Source organism: Gadus chalcogrammus, chromosome 11 (assembly GCF_026213295.1).
Source record: "Gadus chalcogrammus isolate NIFS_2021 chromosome 11, NIFS_Gcha_1.0, whole genome shotgun sequence".
NCBI classification, from domain to species: Eukaryota; Metazoa; Chordata; class Actinopteri; order Gadiformes; family Gadidae; genus Gadus; species Gadus chalcogrammus.
In genome coordinates, this window is record NC_079422.1 from 7,527,134 (window position 1) to 7,532,929 (window position 5,796).

The window sequence follows — 5,796 nt, forward strand, 5'->3', positions numbered from 1 at the left end:
AAGCGTTTTATACCGATTTCATTTTCTATCGTTGGATTTTCTGGGTTATTTTGCTTTTGCATGAGCTGTATTTTGTAGAGTGAAATCAGTTTTTTGCGATTTGGTTGTTTGTATTTCTTACCTTGAATTTTAATTGTATTTTAATTCACTATAAATGTGTATTATTTTAGTCTCGTCTTTCTGATATTTGGGATACATTACATTAGACTTACAATTGTTATTTATTTAGCTGAAAAGCATACACAAATTTGAATTCGACTAAATATAAAAATTAACGCACCTTATGGTTTTATAACAGCTTTCCTATAAAACCAGTTACTTTCTTGTGTTTTAAATGTGATCTCTCGAAAAGACGGCAGGGGCACCACGAATATAATTATTTTAAAACACAGTTTATTTTTTATTTTATTTTTTTATTCGCGGGGGGAGCGGGCCCGCGCTGTTTTTTGGCACCTAACTGGCCCGGATTAGCCCTCACGTGTCTGAGTGTGTTAACGCTGCACGTCCAGCCGTCACCTCCACGCCGCCGCATCAATCAGTCAATTAAACAGCCGCTCACACGGCCGGCGACACGGCTACCCGAACCCGTGTCGCCCCCTCCGTTTATCTGCTGCATCTCCCGCGCTCTCTGGATGTACTAGCCCCCATGTTTAATCTACCCTCGTGCAGTGTGTGTGTGTGTGTGTGTGTGTGTGTGTGTGTGTGTGTGTGGGGGGGGGTGGGCGTGCGTGTGTGTGTGCGCGCGCGCGTGTGTGTGTGTGTGTTTAAATGTCTTGACTCGGATGCATTAGCGTTTGTGTCACAATGTTACGCGCTGTGGTTCGCTCACATGTGACAGCAGCCCGGCGCACAAAAAGGTTCATATTAAACTCATTTTAGAAGGTCTTGTTATACCAATTGCTGAAAAATAGAATTTTTGTTATTTGAAGCAAACTCTTTTTCTGTTTTAGCTGTGAGTTGGAAAAATGATAGACCCCCGCATGGGGAAACAGAAGTTGGTATTTTTAGTAACCGAACACATGATTGCCTCGCCCTCACGCGCTACAAGTTGATTTGGGTTCTTGCTGGCTCAGGTGTTTGTTTACGAGTTATTTCTGAGCGCTAAGTTTTTCCCAAACGGATCCTTTTGGTAGGGGTCAACATTGCAAGAATATTTCGGAATAATCTCTCTCAGACTTGGGCAGTTTACTCGTATTTTCTTCCTCTTCCTGCTTTCTGGGGGACTGCGGGGTAATGGGGAGGGGGTATGGGGGTGTTTACCCTCGTGCAACTTTGTTGCATATTTATGTGCGCCGTGGGTGTGCTCCATCAATTATTTGTGCCAGCATATTTCCAGATAAAAAGTGTTGGCAAATCAATAGATGCATGTAACTATTCCAGATTAGGAAATCGATCAATATATCCACCTATCCCCACAGAATGTTGTTTTTCTCTCCTCAATTATTTACACCTAACTTCGCAAAACATGACCCTGCGTGAGCACCTAAGTTTTGAAATGTGTGTGTGTGTGTGTGTGTGTGTGTGTGTGTGTGTGTGTGTGTGTGTGTGTGTGTGTGTGTGTGTGTGTGTGTGTGTTCGTGTGTGTGTGTGTGTGTGTGTGTGTGTGTGTGTGTGTGTGTGTGTGTGTGTGTGTGTGTGTGTGTGTGTGTGTGTGTGTGTGAGGTTGTGTGTGCGTGTGTGTGTGTGTGTGCGTGTGTGTGTGTGTGTGTGTGTGTGTGTGTGTGTGTGTGTGTGTGTGTGTGTGTGTGTGTGTGTGTGTGTGTGTGTGTGTGTGTGTGTGTGTGTGTGTGTGTGGCCCCTTGTGGTCTCTGCATGCGTGTTTAGGATTTTTGGGGGATTTTTTATAATTAGCATTATTAAGAAACCCTAATGTTGTTAGCATATAAACAATTATAGTCTCCATCATTTACTGAATCGTATATTTTATTGTCCATTTCGTATGTAGGCCTACACTGTTCAACATTAGCTTGAGATGTGAAGGATCCTGCAACTGTGCTGCAAATATGCTTTGTTAACAAATCCTTTTTCCAAAAAAGTTTTAACCCATAGGACTGGTCATCTAGAAACTCAATCTATGAATGGGAAAACCTCCGTTGTCGTGGGTGCCGTTGGTTGGATGCTCGGTGTTTAATGAGATTTGGGGTTTCCGCTTCCACCCTCCTGAGTCAGAGATCACCTCTCGGCGAGGTGGACCTGCCGAACCAATTATTTCAAATCAGCTTTTAACGGAATTTTAAGACCAGCTACAATTCTCGCAGGTAGGCTCATGATCAAATCATTAAAGGGCCTTTGCAATAATATAATAATAGGCTTACTAAAAATAACAACAATAATAATAATAATAATGATGATAATAATTATAATAATAATAATAATAATAACATCGTCGTAATAATTTTGTTTTATTTTCCAACATAAATGGGCTAGTCTTGTAAGTTAACATTTTCGTTTGGAAAACTTTTCGCCAAATGTTCACAAATTATGATGATGATAGTAATAATAATATTACTATTAATCTTAGTAATAATAGGCAAATCAAAACAATTTCAGTAATATTAATAATTATAATTATAAAAATAGGGTACAATTGTAATTTAGGTACATCTAATATTTCTTTGTAATATGTCATGAACAAGTTTTTTTCTTTTCTAGTTTGCTGTTTCTTTTCTCGCATACTTTAACAGCAGGCTGTTATATTAGGCTACTTATACTTATTGTAATAGTTTCATATTTAACATTATGAAATGCTGACATTTGCGAATTATAGGCCTAGGCCTACTTATTTTTCTTTTTCAAGACAATAATGTGAGCAGGGTAAGGAAAAATGTTTCCATATTTTTTCTTTTTGGATAGGCCTAGTCCTCAATCGAGCCTGCTAGGCCTATATTCAAGATAGCCTAATATAGTTTGTAATATTTGAATGCTGGATTTCAGACTGGGTGGTTGGACTGACAGCTTCAGACGTTGGCTGCTTCGGTCAATGTTCGGTATTTTTATAAATAAACCTTCCCTAAGAACACGAAAAGAAAATAACTTCAGAGTGGGTTTAGATTTTTTTTAAATGCTGCTTAAAGTGTTTTTATCAAAGCAATTTCGTATGATCAAAGTGCAGCTAGTTAGCCCGGTCAATAATCTACCGAGCGAGCTCTCCTGTATCGATAACAGGAGAAGAGGCTCACACTGAGTTGGGATCCGGTGGCCCTTCCTCTGGTCGTCGTCTTCGTCCCCCCCCCCCCCCCACCTCGTCGGAGCTATAGGACCCCTGCTTCCCGCCGCCGCCTCGTTTTGCGATATGACAGCAGAGAGTAAATAAGGTGATTGATCGCAGACGGAAAAGTGGTTCCACCTGTCGCCCTCTCCCCTGTAGCACAAGTCCTCCGGGAAACAGGAGCGGAACGGTTGCACTCAGGTGGAAGACAGCTTAACCAAGTTTACTTTTATTTTTATTTTTCTTTGGTTAGTTTGCACGTCCCTCTTTTCAGATGATGAATGACCGGGTAAAATGCACTGCTTCAAACCGTACTGAGATACAATTTGTTAAAGCATATAGAGAGCGACTTTTTACAATTGCTGTTTTTTTGTTGTTGGGTCTTTTAGTGATCACTAGCGAGGCCCCCGTCTTCCCGCTCCGCCCGGCGCAGCGCACCGCGGAAACGCCAACACTACCCGAGAATCGGCGTCTGGGCTCGGCCTCAGGTGCTTCTCTGAGGCGGTCCGACGCGGAAGTCCAGGTAGGCCAACCTAATCCGAGTCTCGGTTTGCTTAAGCAAAATGAGAAGCAAAACGTAATTTCATGCCTTCATTAACTAATGCGAAATTAGCCTCTTCCTTATTCGGCACCCTGTGAGGAGATCGATATTAGGCCTATTGGATTTATATTTCCAATTTAAGTTGAGCCAATTTTTTCAAAATGTGACGTGGGTTCAAGAGCAAAAATAGATTAAAAAAGTCTCCCTGTGCCACGTTTTATGGGCTAATATGTCGACCAAATATTTTTTTGTTTATTATGACTATTCCATTTTTGACTCTGTAGGCCTACCGCTAGCGTTCGTTGTATTACAAATTAAACCTCTCATAGAGTAATTAACTATTTGTTAACTCTATAGTCATATCACATGTTAACACTTAAACGAGTATGGAGAAATAAACATATTTCTAATGGCTAATGCGACATACCTAAATTAACAATTAAAATACATAAAATGAACAGTCAAAAATATAGAATGTGTTATTTTAAGTTTGCAAATATAAATTACTTATAAATTACTTCTTAATAGATACAATAGGCCATATAAATGCTAAATTTGGATAACACTATCATAAAATCCTCATTACAAAAAACATAATCATAAACCAATACCTGCATCAACAAAATCCATCTAAATCAGGTTAATTACATGCTCCACCATGTAATCCGTATTAAATCTTTATCTTGTGCATAGAGGAGATCTTCATTCACGGTCCAGGAGTGAAGACAGCGAGTGAAACATCTACATAAAACCCCATCTACAGAATACAGCTCTAGCCCTCCCATTTTGATTATTTTCCGAGATTGCTGTATCAAACACACACCGTACAAGACCGTACATTTAAACTTCTCCATTCTGTATGGAGAAGTTCTCCTCTGTCCTCTCCTCTTCCTGCCCTCCTTCCCCTCTCTCTATCTCCCTCCCTCACGCCCTCCCTCTACCCCCTCTCCCCCCCGCCGCCTCCCTCCCGTGTCGCTCGCTGACCGCCACACCTGGTAACTACAAACTTGTACACAATAACAACAGGCGCGTGTCTCCATCTATCTCTCTATCTGGCCTGTCGGCAGTGCGCCGCGGCAGTGGCTGAGGGGCTGGCGGGCGGGAAAGGTCAGTTAATCGATGGGCGCACAATTTGACAAATCCCAGTGACTCTTATCATCCTCACGGCCGTTTAGGGGCGGGAGGGAGAGGCCCAGCCGAGATAACTGCCTAATCCGACTGCCAGAGAGAGAGAGAGAGAGAGCGAGGGAGAGAGAGAGAGAGAGAGAGAGAGAGAGAGAGAGAGAGAGAGAGAGAGAGAGAGAGAGAGAGGGAGAGAGGGAGAGAGGAGGAGAGATGGAGGGAGGGAGAGGGAGCGAGAGAAAGAGAGATAGAGAGGTAGAAGGATCACAAAGTCGGGACGGAGAGGCAAAGAGAGTAGACAGAGGGAGATAGAGAAAGTGAATGAGGTAAGGAGGGAGGGATGGAGAGAGGGAGAGAGGGAGAGAGAGGAAGCCTGAGAGTTAAATATAAGGAAGGGTGATGCAGAGAGGATGAGGATGTAAGGGGAGACTGAGAGGAAAGATGGAGGAAAACATAATATAGAGAGGGATAGCAGGAAGGAGAGAGCAAGGGAAGGAGAGAGCAAGGGAAGAAGAGAGCAAGGAAAGGCTAGAACAAGGGCAGGAGAGAGCAAGGGAAGGAAAGAGCAAGGGAAGGAGAGAGCGAGTGAGGCAGTGTGGCCGCGGGAAACCTGTGAAACAAACATGCATGAGAGAGAGAGAGAGAGAGAGAGAGAGAGAGAGAGAGAGAGAGAGAGAGAGAGAGAGAGAGAGAGAGAGAGAGAGAGAGAGGGGTTGGCTCGGGTTAAGAGAGTCACAGGAAGTGCATGAGGAAGACGAAGAAGGAGAAAGAACAAGGCTGTCAGCATTTGCCAAACATAAACCTTTCTATTCCCATCGCACATCCCTATTCCTCTCTATTCACACCAGCATGGTCTGTCTCTGGTCTGCTGACCAGACCTCAGGCCAATTGGCATTGTGCCCAGTGCGTGCAGAGGGACACATTC

The 5,796-nt window shown here is 42.9% G+C and overlaps 2 protein-coding genes across 2 annotated transcripts in view; one reads left to right on the top strand and one right to left on the bottom strand.

The window, feature by feature from the left end:
- LOC130391291 (trypsin-2-like) overlaps positions 1 to 5,796 on the bottom strand; it is a 229,205-nt gene that overhangs the window by 32,718 nt on the left and 190,691 nt on the right. The gene's annotated exons all lie outside the window — the stretch shown is intronic.
- erfl1 (Ets2 repressor factor like 1) overlaps positions 1 to 5,796 on the top strand; it is a 28,923-nt gene that overhangs the window by 69 nt on the left and 23,058 nt on the right. Inside the window, exon 2 of the mRNA XM_056601348.1 lies at positions 3,598 to 3,731. The gene's annotated coding sequence lies outside the window, so the exon portion shown is untranslated. The remainder of the gene's footprint in view (positions 1 to 3,597; positions 3,732 to 5,796) is intronic.